The following is a 16043-nucleotide window of genomic DNA, read 5'->3' as shown; positions in this document are numbered from 1 at the left end:
GCAGGTTAAGGCCTTTGGCTCGAGAGGGAGACAAGGACAGTCCAAGTGGAATGACAGAAACTAAAGTGGAAGTTCTATTTTTATGTCTGGCTGACTCCCAACCACAATCTCACAGCAATGTCAGAGACACTGTGTGGTCAAGGCCAGATAAAGGCAGCCGCCCCTGGGCCCCTGACACAACAGGGACCCTGAATGCCTCAGGTTCAGTTGGTTTGTGGCAGTTTGATTAAGTGCAAATTTGTTTGGGAATGTACACAGTTCAAGGACATTATCAACTGAAATGATAAGAGCCTTAGTTATTACCTAACTTCATGGTCCTGTGTCAAACTGTAATTTAAGACTTTTGTTAACTTTTAAAAAAGAACACAGCAAACCCAGGGACAGGCATGGTTGCGGGAAGTGGGGCTGCTGCAGCAACTAGTATTAAAAATATCTTGCACAATTTATAAATCAGTGTGAATATTTTGAGAAATTATTTTGACATACATAGGCTATTACATGTATTTTGGATTGTAATTTAATTATTTTGAGGCTTAATCAACACAGGTTCACGGAAGTTCCGTTGTCAACATCAGGCAGGCTTGTGGACGCAGAGTAAAGAGGTTTCCCACTCGTTCCATCAGCAAACATCCATGGCAGCAGCAGACTGGTAAATTGACATAGTCAAATGAAAAACAAGGGGGAAATATGGCACAGAAACGCATTTTGGAAAACCACCACCAGTGAAAAAGAACCCTAGTACCGCAAACTGTAAGCAGCCGGAGTGAGGAGACTAGAGTGATTGGATTAGACGGGTCTTTCCGGACAACATCCAGTTTCAAATTTTCCTGCACAGCGTTCAGAACGTCCTCACGTTCTGTGGCCCCTAGCTCGGTACTCCAGCTCAAAATGCTTGGGCCAAGCATCGCCAAGCAGCTTACCGATCTCACAAAAGACAGAGGGCCTAAGTGTGTCAGCATCATGTTTGACAAAGCTCCAGCCACAAACAAGAGCCATGTTTTCAGAGACAGAAAAACTGATGGAGTTATGTCTGTGCCTACCCATCTCCGTGGCCTCATCAGAGTGCACTTTCTCACCCTTGTTTGTAGCATTATTGTGAAGTTTAATTAATAGCGCATATTCATCTGAGAACTGATTACATCTGTGTGTTACAGACCCTGGATGTGTGCACTGAAGTGTATATGACAATAAAGTACTCAATCTCAATTTATTTATTAAAAAATAGGGGTGGAACTGTTTACCGAAAAAATCTGTCCGTTCGGTACGCATGTGTATCGTTCGGTTTATGACGTGCAACGTAGCGTAAGCCTTCATGGCCGCTGTCCTCTCTCGTATCCGTCTCCGGGAGACTTGCTTCACGCGCTCCCTGTAGGCACAAGGCCACAACACTACGCACCTTCCCGCTACGCACGCTCTCGCTACGCTCTTCATGGGTTTTTTTAATCCTCTTGGCAGCAGCTCGCTAAGCTATGCTCTTTTTTTGTTCTCAATCGTTTCTGTCAGGTTAAATCTGTGGTTATGATCCACATCAATATCTCTTTCTACTCTGAAAAAAAGAAAGGATGTCACAGAAAACTGTCAGTTCACCACAGAACGGACAGAGAAGTTTTTGTTTCTGTCTCTGTGAAGCCTGTGTTTACTGTGCAGCCATATCTGAGTGTAAAGAGGAGAAGTTGATAAAAAATCATGCTACTCTGCATTTATGTTACGTTCATTTGTGTCAGTCCAGTTTTTGATGAATAAACTAATGTTTCATATGTGCTTGTCAGCCTGGTAAAGTAACTAGTTACTGAAGTAATCAGATAAAAGTAGTGTAGTAGAAAAGTAGAATATTTCCACTGATTTGTAGAGGAGAAGTATAAACTAGCATGTAAATAAAATACTCAAGTAAAGGAAAAGAGCCTCAAACTTCTCCTTTAGTCCAATAATTGTGTATAAACCTCTGGTTCACAGGTTTGTTTATTTAACAAGGAATGTTTTTGACAAGCTTGTTGCACTTTGAGGTCATGACTAATATTAATAATGATAAAGTAAAGACAATATACTGTATGTACTCCTATGTCGCTGCATTGTTTTAAAATATCCATTAATGTGATGCTCATATTTTTACAGCCCCTCATTTTGGATAATTTTCGTCAACCGGCCCCAATTCCAAATTACTTGAAAAGCCCTGATGTAGCCTTTATTCAGTCAGTTCAGTGATTGCTGTTTGTGTGTGTTTTAGTGAAAGAAAACCTATTTTCTTCATTTTTTCCAAGATTTGAAAATGTGTTTATATTCTTTATATTCTTACCTAGAAGGCAAACAATTGTTTACCTTTTTGCCAACTAAATATATAAATGCGTAAATGCAGCAATGCGTATCCTACTGTTTCAAAATCTCACTTCACTTTTGTTTAAGATTGTTACCGTAGTCCCTAAACAAGCTGCCTCATTATTTCAGTTTTTACATGATTGCATGACATGTCCTTGAGAATATCTGATTAATTTTTTTTAATTATTAGGCTACAGATCTGATACATGGTATTTTTAGAATCTAAAAGAAATAGAAAAAAACAACCGAACCGAAAAACCGTGACCCCAAAACCGTGATATGAACCGAACAGTGGATTTTGTCAACCGTTCCACCCCTATTAAAACTGTATTTTAAATAGGCCTATAGGCTCATAGGCTTTTTATCCAAAAAACAAACAAAAAACATTTTCTGTTCAAAATTATTTTCAGCGACCCTGGGTTCAGGTTCCACAAAGGAGTATTGTACAGTTGCTAATATAGTAATATACCTAATAACCTCTGATAAGATTTTCAAATCAAACAACAAAATTGAAAGCCAGTTGACTGCTTAACACACAGGAAAATACAACAGAGAAAAGGAAACTAATTCAAACTGAGTCCAGCATCAACAGATACCACGATAACATATTAAAAACCATTCCTAAACACGTCTGCAGACATCTGAACCATTTCTATTTTCTTTTTTGACTTTTACAATAGTCTTTATGCAGGTTCATGCAAATATGCCTGTACAGCCCATCTAGCCCTAATCTTGGTGTGATGTACTCATACTGTAAAGACATTTTTAACATTTAGCCCAATTTATAACCTTTCCTACAAATGCACAATCTTGCAAGATACAGTAATCTTGTAGCACCATATTTATGCATGATAATGTCGATGGTTCTTACCAATTTCCTGCCGGTCAACACTGGACAGATGGAAACAGAACGTGAAAGTCTGCATGGTCACTGTAGAAAAACGCTGTTAAGGTTTGGATGATAAACTATGTAAAAAAAAAAAAGTGTGCGTTTGATAAGAAGCCAAAACGAGCAGTATGTGTGCCCCCCTCCTCTACAGTGTGGGGTCCCCTTAGCCCCACCTTTTCTGTCTATCTGCACAGAGTCAGTGAGTGAGAAAGAAAAGAGAAGAAGATAAAACAAGGGAGCATCACCATCATTGGTTCAACAATGAAAAAACACACATAAAAAAAAGGCGACTTGTTTACACCTCTAGTAAATTCTGTACTACTTATAGGTACTGTACATAATATATATCATGCATATATATATATATATACATGATAATGGGGTGTAAATATACATATATACAGTATGTATATTATCATGCATATACTGTATTTTACATAATGTAATTGTGAATGAACAGACATTAAACATACACATGTAGGCTATGTGCTAATAGTAGCTTATCAGTGTTGCCCTCCTGCTGGCTAATCAGCATCCATAAACGCCCCTCACTCACACACACACACACGCACATGCACGCACACACACACACACACACACACACACACACACACAGAAATGTTTTTCGGCTGAATTATATCATTAGCACTCACCAAACATCTTCAAAACAGCTCATATTTTTACCCCACCATCTTTGCGAGTTCAAATAAATGTTTGGTGATAATTCACACTCCAGCAAGTGTTATAATGATGATACATGAATAAAATCAAATGATCAGCTCCATTCATGCACAATACAGTATGTACAGTATATGGTACTCGTACAATTGTAAAATACAGTATGGACAGCTTTTTTCCATTTCTCACTGTTCAAATGTATGTCCAAAGATCCTAAATCATTTGGTCAGCAAGTTTTCTTCTAAGATTGCGTATGGCCTCAATAATCTCCACCCAAGGTTTAGTGCAGTCTGACGTATCCTGAGAGGCACAACCCAGGGCAACAAGAGCCACCGGAGCACTTTCTGCTGCTCAGTATACTGTATGTTTAGCCATGGTAGTGGCCTGGCTCTAGGAAGACAATGTCTGTCTGTTGGTAGATAGATTTATCATCTTGGTCCAGACTGAAATATCAATAAATATTTGAATCATTGTATCATCTATAAACAAGTCTGTGTCCACCATTGAGGTCATCGAGGTCTGGATCTTGTTATGATTTCCAAGTTGTATCATAAAATCTCCTAAATATAACTTTACTTTGGTACAGCTAAGATATTGTATTAACTAGGGATGCTCGATATTGGCTTTTCTGCCGATATCCGATATTCCGATATTGTCCAGCCCTTAATTTCCGATACCGATATCACCCGATACCGATACATGCAGCCTTTTTACACCAAAATTCATCACATATCACCTATTATGGAATTAACACATTATGCCTAATTGTATTGTGATGCCCCACTGGATGCATACATAAATGCAACACGGCTTTTCAAATGTAAACACAGTCTGTACAAAATAAGTTATTGAAAAAAGTGCCATTCATTTATTTGTTTGTGTTTTTAGAGAGAATATTTTGCCTCAAACAAAATTACAGACAACATCACAACAAGGAAGATGCATAGCTTCAGTCCAGAGTAGTAAACAAACATAGTTCTCTTTTTCCAGACTGAGTAACGACTGAGCCGTAACTTGGCAAATAATACAATCAATAAATTAGCAGTTAAGCTCAACATGCTAACCTGTATTGGATCTAACGGATACAGCACCAGAAATTAGCTTCTCGACGTGACTGTAAACAATGCTGTGCAATTCAGGTAAGCACTGGTCTGAGAAATACTTGCGCCTGGGCACGAGATTACGGGGCTCGAGGAACTCCACACGTTTGGTGAATCCGACATCCTGAACGATAGAAAAAGTTTGTTACTCGGTGTCGGCTGTTGCTTCTTTTCATCACTTTGCTGCACAGATGTAGCGTATAACTCTTCTTGAGGTGAGTGATCAAATGTGATGTATTAAAGGAAGACGCCTTGTTTCCTCCTCTCATAACCAAAACGCCTTGCAGTCATTGCAAAGCGCACATATACTGTTAGTAGATGACACTTGGAAATACTTCCAAACCACGGACATCTCATGCACTGGGAGAGCTGAAGCTTGTTAGCCACGGTTAGCAACCTACGAGTCTAGCGTGTTGTTGTTGTTATACGTCATCAAGCACGCGCCTGTAAACGGCCCGTGTTGCATTCAGGTACACTCGGAAATGCTGAAGCCTACAGAACTAACATCGGTTGTAAAAAACCCGATACCGATAATTCCCGATATTACATTTTTAACTCAATATCGGCCGATAATATCGGTGGGCCGATATTATCGGACATCCCTAGTATTAACACTGAGATGTTTTCGATGATCACTGTCATTATGTGGTGCAGTGAATTATCTTGTCATACGTTAACAGTTCATGTCGCCGACTGAGTTAGTTTCAATTGAGTGCATGAAGTGTAGTCAGCCAACTAATTCCATTCATCCAGTGGTCTGATACACCATAATCCATGGACTGATACAACCAAAGTTGAAATGCTTTTCTTTTAATAAAATAGGCCTCATGCAAGAACATCTTAGTATTCTCTCTCGTACGGTGGGTCCGTACATCAGATTCAGCAAACGCTCCTAACTTCAGATAACTGTGTAAATAACCACAACTGTGCTTGAATGAGCCCGCCTGTGAGTGCTTTGGGACGGGGAAGGGGCTCACAGCAGCACCCTCTGCTCGTTGAGGACACTAACTGCAGAGTGATTGGTGCATCAGAGTCCAAAACAGCACAAAAGTCTCCACTAACTCCAGAAACAGTGACACATTTCTCTCTAGGATGGAGCAGGATTTGGGAAGTCTCCAGATTTAGAGAGAAACTCTCCGGTGTTTGGATTCTCCACAGCGTCTCCCCGTCTCTACTCTCCTTTGTTGGTGTATTTCTGTGGCAGTTACAGCGCCACATCCAGGCCTGGCATGTGTACTACAGTGTTTGGAGTCGCTTCACCTGGTTTCCTGTGGACGCAGAGATTTCTTGAGCTGAGGCTGTGTTTTTTCATAACGATGGAGAAAAAAAGGGTTGTTTTCGATCGTGTAGATCAGTGTTTTTCAACCTTTTTTGAGCCAAGGTACATTTTTTTCATTGCAAAAATCATGAGGCACACCACCAGCCAAACAAGTTAAAAAATGATACTCTGTAGCCTATATTAACAATATAGTCATTCTCATCAAAGTGTCTTGAATAGGAATCAAATAAACACAAAGAATAAAAAACTTTATCATCATTTATATTTCTTCTTTCAAATAAAAAGTGCACTTAACATGTCCACTTTAAAAATACAGCTTGAACATAACAAATGAAACAACAATGTGGTCTTAAAGGTAGTAGAAAACGTCAAAGTGTTTTGCAAACTCCAATTCTGTCCAAAATCATAAATTACCAGGAATACAGAAACATAGTGCTTATTATGACAGAAGCAATAATATTTGGGAAAGATTTCACTGTTCTACGCTGAGAAATATGAAGAGTTACATGTACAAAATTTCAATCTCAGTGTATTTTACTCACTCAGTGTGAAACCTGTGCCTGTTTGGATGAACAAAGAGCTGATATCCTGGCAGGAATTGAAGAAAGACACACACGAAGCTCTTCCTCAACAGCTCTCAGTCGCTCTCTGTTTTTAGTTTTGATGGCAGTCAGGCTTGAGAAGCTCATCTCACACAGATTTGTCGTGGAAAATGGGAGCAATGTCACAATAGCTTTGTTTGCCAGAATGGGGAACTCCTTGGCAGCAGTCAACCAAAAACTGTCCAAAGGTAGATCAGCAAAGCTTAGCTTCAGACCACGATTTTGTCTCAGTTCAGTTAGTTCCCCCTGCTCCTGCAAAGTCATGTCCTTTCCAAAAACTGCTGAGCTGTATGGCTCCCTAACCCAGTCAGGGCTATCAGTGTAGGCTGAAGAGAAATAAAATGACATCTTCTCCTTGAGAGTTTTCAGATGTTTACTAATGATCTCACACAGTGCAGCAGTGTGAACATCTTGCCATTTCTTGGTGAGTGGAAACATTTCAAGGTTGCCACTTTCCGCATGTTGCCAGAGGTGCACCTTTGAACGGAAGCCATTTATTTTATCCGTACTTGTGAGCAGGTTTTCATTCCGGCCTTGCATTCGTGTGTTCAGTTCATTCAGATGATGAAAAATATCCGCCAGATATGCCAGCCTTGCACACCACTCATCACTTGCAAGCAGTTGTGCGTAATCGGACCCCTCATTTGTCAGAAACACATTGGTCCTCATTTATCAAACTTGCGTGGAAACGGGCGCAGATCTGAGCGCAGAATTGGTCGTAGGACAGGACCCACGTGTGATTTATGAAACATTCGTATCTGACCAATCTCAGCGTATGAATGAGCGGGCCTTGATCAATGCAGCGGCTAAATTTGATCGTCATTAACATGTTACGCCCTTGAATATTCCTGTTTCGGAGGCCTCGCTCACTGAGGTCAAACACGGAGAGGAAGAACGCAAGTTAGAAAAGAAACTTTTCCGACACACAGATCGGCATCCTGACATCCGAGATGGAGCAAAATAAAGCTGAGCTTTTTGTCAGTCTTAAGAGTGGAATAAAAGGGGCCCATAAAAACGCTGTATGGAAAAGAATAACGGAGGAAGTCAAACCGAGGCAGCGCTCCACTGAGACCCGTGTGCGCCTGTGCGCACTGTTGGACAGGTGTGCCGTATTCAGCACCCCTGCCGTGAAATGCACCCCCTCGCATTATAGCTGATATTCTGGATCAGAAGGCTGTTGTTTCCACCTATAGGAGTAGTTTATTTACTACTCTACCGCACAACACCGGCGCTACCGGCGGGTTATTAGGTATTCCGTAAGATGATAACCTTTGTCATCTAAAAGAACCATACCAAGATGTTAATCATCTGATACCTTGTTTGATTTAATGCAATTTATCAAGGGTGGCCACGAACCGAGGAGATGACTTTGGCTCTGCAGTGCGTCTTGCTGCAGCCACGCACCAACACATTCATTCATTAATTTAATGTCGGGGTCGCGGGGGGCTGGAGCCGAGCTGTTTTGATATTTAAAAGAATCGTGTGTTCCCCCTGGCCACCATGTTTAAAAGCGACAGCTTGGCATCACACATCACCTGTACATTTATCGAGTGGTAGTTTTGGCGATTGATGAATGCGTACTCAGTCATTTATTTACTCGTTTTAAGAATCCGTTTTGATCTGTTCTTAATATGTGACTGCTTATGCTTAATGACAGCTGAGGTTTGTTAATTATTTTCAGCCAGATTTTGCTGTGCTGCACCGCAAATCCACACAGGCTCAAATTTGCGTACACGATCTCAGACCTGACGTGAGATCTGATCGAAGCTCCCGCTCACGTCCAAATTGATAAATGCAGAAGTTTGCCTGGTAATGGTCGTACGCACGTTTTTCTGTCGTACGTTCATTTGATAATGAGGGCCTATGAGATCAGGTAGGACAAAAACTGCTGTGGAACTAGTTCAATTGCAATATGCAATGGAAATACACTTTTGTACAAATAATTACAGTTGAAGTAGGAGTTATATGTTAAAAATGACTGGTTACTAGTGCAATGACAGCACGTTTTTCCTGCAAGTTCAATTGCACTTCTTTCAATAAATAAATAATAATAATAATAAATTGACTCGAAAGGACTCGAAACTCAAACGTTAGGACTCGTGACTTGACTTGAGACGTGTCAGTCTTGACTTTGGACTTGACTCGGGACTTGCATGTCTTGACTCGGGACTTGACTCGGGGCTTGAGGGCAAAGACATGAGACTTACTTATGACTTGAAAGACAATGACTCGGTCTCACCTCTGGCTGCAACTGAGGATGTTTTCTGTCATGCATGAAAGTTCCTCTGTATCACTAAAAACAGTTTTTCCTGCTGCCAGCATGTCACAAATGGCGGCCACATAAAAACTACTGTGGATCACTTCTTATTATATCCAGTTAGACCCGATAAACATAATGAAATATACACATGCAGGAAGAAACACATAGGTCTGGTGTTGAGAGGAAGGTACTTGAGGTAGCTCAGTCTCACATGCGCACAGCTTAGAGAGGCACAGAGCTGAAAGAAGCAGAGATGACTCAGCATCATTATGACCTCGACAGAATCATCTCCCAGTGACGTGTTCAGTGCTTTATGACCGCATTATATCGAGCAACATATACGGTGAAGGAGGGATGGCAATGTGTGTGTGTGTTTGTGTGTGTGTGTGTGTGTGTGTGTGTGTGTGTGTGTGTGTGTGTGTGTGTGTGTGTGTGTGTGTGTGTGTGTGTGTGTGTGTGTGTGTAAAGTGGTGGGTATATCATTATGTCAAAGAACTCTGACATCCCAAGGATCTATAATAGTTAGCATGCAGCATGTCAGAGAGGAGAGTGGGTGGGGTGGCTGAACTATTAATATCTGTTGAGCGCGCGCTCACGGATTCCAAAGGAAGACCGAGCACAGATTCACTGATTCAGACACGGAAAAGACACGTGCAGCGTTCTTCCCTGCGTCAAACAAGAACTAATGCAAACCTATGAGGAAGTGAAGCATGTCGTTGGTAAAAAGGAAATTTGCTATTATTTAACAACGAGAAAAGGGGTGACGGGCAATATCAGACCGACTGAACACATGAGAATATACACCTGTCATTTGTGTCACGTCATTTTCATAAATTAACACATTATTCTTAAAAGGGAACAGTGGAATTTAATGTTACTCTGGAAAGAAAGCAAACTGCAAACACTGATCCACAATCTCTCTCTCTCTCTCTCTCTCTCTCTCTCTCATCTCATCTCATCTTTAACTTCTTATCCGCGGTTGGGTCCCGGGGGCAGCAGCTTTAGCAGGGGACCCCATACTTCCCTTTCCCGGGCCACATTAACCAGCTCTAACTTGGGGATCCCAAGGCGTTCCCAGGCTAGTGTGGAGATATATCGTTTGAACAGTGTGAGTGCAACCGCACCGTGCCAAGCTGCGGCCCGGTTGCCGGCCACGGACCATTTGGGAGAGTCGTGCTTTTGTAAAGCTAGTTTGCAGATGTATGAACACGAGCGTGCGCACGTGTACGAGCACGAGCACGAGGCCCACGGCAGCTCTGACGTCATTTTATGTGCGCCTGTTCGGACATAGAAAAAAAAAAAATAGAAAGATTGACCATGCGCAGACATTTAGTGTGATGCGGAGGAGGAGTGTTTACTGCAGATTTGGTTGGATGAAAATATTCGAGAACAGTCAGGGACAAGACGCACAAAAACTCTGAGGTCTATGGAAAGATTTGTAAACAAAGCGACACATCGTGCTGACGTCGATCAATGCGTGTGACCTGATACTGTGTGATGACGTATAGACAGGCAAGAAGCATTCGCCGAGGCCGTGGCAGTTAAAGGTACAAACGGGCCTGGCCCGCGGGGGGAGAGGGGGGACAAGTACCCCAAAGCACGGGGCACGGTACGGACGGACAGTGTGAGTGCGCCCACACTGGGTCTTCCCCAAGGCCACCTCCCAGCTGGACGTGCCTGGAACACCTCCCTAGGAAGGCGCCCAGGGGGCATCCTTACTAGATGCCCGAACCACCTCAACTGACTCCTTTCAACGCAAAGGAGCAGCGGCTCTACTCCTCACGGATGGCTGAACTTCTCACCCTATCTCTAAGGGAGACTCCAGCCACCCTCCTGAGAAAACCCATTTCGGCCGCTTGTACCCGCGACCTTGTTCTAACGATCATGACCTAGCTTTCATGACCATAGGTGAGGGTAGGAACGAAGATTGACCGGTAGATCTAGAGCTTTGCCTACTCACAATCCCTCGGCTGAGCGCCGTGGTGTTGGAGTTCACCCCGTGGATGAGAGGGTCGCCTCCTTACGCCTGCGGGTGGTAGGGGGGAAAACTCTGACTGTTGTCTCTGCATATGCACCGAACAGTACAGAATCTTCCCCCATCCTCTGACCCTACTCATCACCAGATGGTGATCAGTTGACAGCTCTGCCCCTCTCTTCACTCGAGTGTCCAAAACATACGGCCTCAGATCAGATGATACAATCCCAAAATCGATCATCAACCTTTGGTCTAGGGTGCTCTGGTACCACGTACACTTATGAGCATCCTTATGTTTGAACATGGTGTTAGTTATAGACAATCCGTGACTAGCACAGAAGTCTAATAACAGACGGCCGCTCGGATTTAGATCAGGGAGGCCGTTCCTCCCAATCACGCCTCTCCAGGTGTCTCCATCATTGCCCATGTGGGCGTTGAAGTCTCCCAGCAGAACTATGGAGTCCCCTACTGGAGCCCCGTGCAGGACTCCATTCAGGGTCTCCAAGAAGGCCGAATACTCTGAACTGCTGTTCGGTGCATATGCAGAGACAACAGTCAGAGTTTTCCCCCCTACCACCCGCAGGCGTAAGGAGGCGACCCTCTCGTCCACCGGGGTGAACTCCAACACCGTGGCGCTCAGCCGAGGGTTTGTGAGTAGGCAAAGCTCTAGATCTACCGGTCAATCTTCGTTCCTACCCTCACCTATGGTGCTAGGTCATGACCAAAAGAACGAGGTCGCGGGTACAAGCGGCCGAAATGGGTTTTCTCAGGAGGGTGGCTGGAGTCTACCGTACAGATAGGGTGAGAAGTTCTGCCATCCGTGAGAACCTCGGAGTAGAGCCGCTGCTCCATTGCGTTGAAAGGAGCCAGTTGAGGTGGTTCTGGCATCTTGTAATGGGCGCCTTCCTAGGGAGGTGTTCCAGACACGTCCAGCTGGGAGGAGGCCTCAGGGAAGACCCAGGACTTGGTAGAGAGATTATATCTCCACACTGGCCTGGGATCGCCTCCCAGTTGGAGCTGGTTAATGTGGCCCAGGAAAGGGAAGTTTGGGGTCCCCTGCTAAAGCTGCTGCCCCCGCGACCCGACCCCGGATAAGCGGTTGAAGATGAGATGAGATGAGATGAGATGAGGCAAGGGAACACCATCATACATCAGTCAGATAAAAGTGGCAAAATACTTTTCTCCCCGTGTGGACTCTGGATCTGCTTCCAAGAGCGTTTCGTAAAGTTTCTGCCAATTGAGAGACATTCAGGAGAGTCACTTTGCCAGTCTGTTCTTGATGTTTTGCAAGATATGGACATTGATATCAACAACTGCAGAATAATAATAAAAAAGTAAAAGGAAATAAAGTTATTCAAAAAGAGCTGAGCTATAAGCACATGAAAAGAGAAATGTTTTGAACCTGGATTTCATAGTGCTCACACTTGGGGCTGATTTCAGATCTGCTGGTAGTTTGTCCCAGTTGTGTGCAGCCTAACAGCTAAATGCTGCGTCACCATGTCTAGTTTGAACTCTGTGCTCCACTATCTGACCTGGGGTTGAAGAGACATTCCTGTGTGATGGCAGTGCAGGCCACTTGGTGTCATGACGATGTAGGACCTCCAGAGGAAGTGCTGTTTAGGAATTCTTTGTGTCTGGTTGGTCTGCTCAGTGTCCCAGTAAGGGAGCCATAGATAAAGACATTTTTATACTGGTGTCAATAAGAGATAAGGTGTTTTACAACTTCAACCCTCCTAGGGTAATAAAATAACCCAGAACTCCAGATGGAAGACCCCGTTTAACCTAAATCAACGTCAAATCTGACCGCAATTCGAACCGGAGGAGCTGTGCTTTGTTGGGAGACAGATGGACATTCAGTAATAAAATCTACACAATAGAACTTTGTGAAGAAGTTTGAAAAACAGTTAAAGTTCGATGTTTCATCGCAACTGGCTGTTCAAAGACATTCTTGCAAGTGTGTAACAGTATATGCATTATTTGTATCTTGTTGTGATTATGTTTATGTGGTTTCAGAAGTGCAAAGTCTCTGTCTAATTCCTGAAATAATTTGTGTTTTAATAATAGGCCTGTCACTATATCCAGGAGAATGTGATGATGTGTAGTATCTGTATCTGTTAAAACTGTCTGCCTAAAGATTTTGGTTAAATTGGATATCAGAAAGCTTAAAGAATGGAAAATCAACCAAAGATAGTTTAATCTCAGAATTAGAATTCCGGCGTAAAAAGCAGTTGATTCGCTCAGAGCCAAAGGGATGGGTTAAAAAAGACCCCACCTCTTCGTTCAACTGTGAGATAAAGGAACAAACAGAGATGTCCAAAAACTCTCTCTTGTTCTCTTCTGCATCTGCTCTTTCTTGACCACTCGCTCTCCCCCCGCTCTTCACCCTCTCTCTTCTCTTCACCTCTCTCTCCTGCATCTCCAGCTTTTCGCACCTTTGACCACCCCTCCTGCTGTCCGTTCCTTTGTTAACCCAAAGTTAGCAAGAGACTTACTTTATATTTTGTTTCTTACTAAAGTATTTTCGTTTGTTAATCTATTTTTATCGTGTGACCTTTTTTAAGTTTTCTACGACACATTTTTTAAATCTTTTATAAGTATAGTTAAACCCCTCGTGCTGTCTTTGCCTTTTTGTCCAGGCGGCAAATTGCATCGAACTCGCGACTCCAGCCCCACAGAACCGATCAGAACTCTTGTCAACCCACAAATCACCTCCAGAGGCCAGCCACCTGAAGTACCAAATCCAGGCCACGACGGGACCCGACGAGACCCGACGAGATCCGACGAGATCCACCGATCCAACCGCGCAGCTGACCCAGTCTACAGACCAAGCCGAGGTCCGCCAAACACCGGGACGCGGACCCACGGAACCTGCATCGGTACTGTAAGACGCCAGGGCGACTGTAATATCAACGGCAAAGTAAGGTTGGCCTTTTGATGCAACTCTTGGTTAAACGTTGGTGACAGTGACATTCTGATCCGAGTTCGGTTGGCCGGCTAATTAGAGCATGTTTTTTTATCCGCCAGTGATATTATAAACAAGCCCGTAGGTCTGAATCACTCTAGTCTCAAGCTTCTTATATCCACATTTAACCAATTTTAACGAGTCGTGTTAATTCATAATTAATTCAGTGACTACTATATTCTAGCCATAACAATAGTAGGCTTAATCTCCTACAATGAGTCTCCGGGTGCTGGGTTCTGCCTGATAACCGTCTTTCCATATTTGAGGGAGGCAATTTGCAGTGCTTTGGCTTCCCACCAAGAGAGTTCCAGGGAGGACTGTTTGATTTACTGCCATCTACACCTGACTCCTGCCGAGTCTTGGTGGTGCTAGTTAGCTTTCTATTAGCCTGCTCTCTTTCAGTGTTTTGGGTTATCGGCAGAGTAGTTTCATTCCCATATTGTCCATTTATCTCCACATAAGTATCCAGGAGCTGCTGCTCGTATTTTATCATTTGATATTTTATATATATATATATATATATATATACTGTTTTATATCTGTTTTTACAAATATATGTTATCTGTATAATATTGTTGTTGTTAAATATGTTGTTTGTATAGCTGGAGTTTGAAACAAAAACAATTTCCCCCTGGGATTATTAGAGTATTGCTGATTCTGATTCTGAAGAAAAGCAAGAATGTAAGATTGTAAGATTGTAAGCAGGGATGAGAGTAGAGAGAAAAGCATCTGCACTGCAAGAAAGTCGGAAGCCGGTCCTACAAAGACATTCACTAGACATTTGGAGTTCTTAACAACATTCCGACCATCTCCATACAAGATCGTACGAGCGGCTAATCTGCAGAAGAAAAATGCAGATGATCTGGATGGTGGTGACGAAATTAAACAATTCAGGGAATTAATAAAAATAAAAAAGAAGAGGACGCCTCAGCAAGGTCATTGTTGCAATTTATAAGAGGAAGGAAACTATAGTCAGTGTTTCCAAATGTTGATATTGCCCTTATTCATGACTTAACGTTAAAAACAGACTGAGATCCACAATGGGCCAGAACAGACTGAATCACCTGTCTCTGATGTCCATCCAACGGAACATTCTGCGCAAACTGGATTTTACCAGCCAATGAGGCTGGTAAAGACTTCTCTGCCGGAAAAGAGAGGAAAAAGGACTTCTACAAAAGATAGGCCTACAAATATGATTGTTCTGTTATTATGTGCTGCTATGTTTATTGTATTTTTATTTGTTGTTGTTATATTGCACAGGGGTCCGATCTGTGTTTCTGTCAGGACGTTGTAATTATTTCTCAGTAGCAGGCATATTCCAATGTTGGCCTGCTTGTTAGTTTAGAGATCAAAAAAACGGTTATCATCAGTGTGTGTTAGTGCGGCCAAAAAGTAAAAATTCAAGCGTTTTTTACTGATAAAGCATGATTAATAATGTGGGGGGCCCAAAAAAACAGTAGCCTAGGGGCCCATGACCACCTTAATTCGCCACTGCATGTGGCAGTGAAAAGTTCAGTAGTAGTAGTAGTAGTTCACATATTGCAGTAAGAGCAATGTGAAGGCAATCCAAGCCCACTTTTTTTTAGTATTGCGAGTAGAACAGACAAGACACACTAACTAAATCTTGAGGTAAAAAAGAATGACTATGCCACTGTTTATCTATGGAATTAGTAAAGCTTAAGACAAAGATATAAAAATTTAGGGAACAAAGGAAACTTTCCAGTAAATCTAACTATTCCTTGAAATATTTCCCTGAATTCATCGCACTTTAAAAGAGTGAATGACCTCATGGGTGTCTATAGTCCTAAACACATGCAAATCAGTCCAATAACAGTCCAAAATCCATGCATCTCAGGTCAACTGAAAACACAGAATCTTCAACTGCTGTGCATGTGTTTTCTCCAGGGGGTTCCCTTGCCTTTCACTCAATGCATGTGAGTAATATCCTCCGGATAGGAGCCTCCTGCCATGCTCAAACAGGAATA

The sequence above is a fragment of the Echiichthys vipera genome (assembly GCF_963691815.1).
Source record: "Echiichthys vipera genome assembly, chromosome: 6".
Lineage (NCBI taxonomy): Eukaryota > Metazoa > Chordata > Actinopteri > Perciformes > Trachinidae > Echiichthys > Echiichthys vipera.
Note: the sequence above shows the minus strand (reverse complement) of the source record.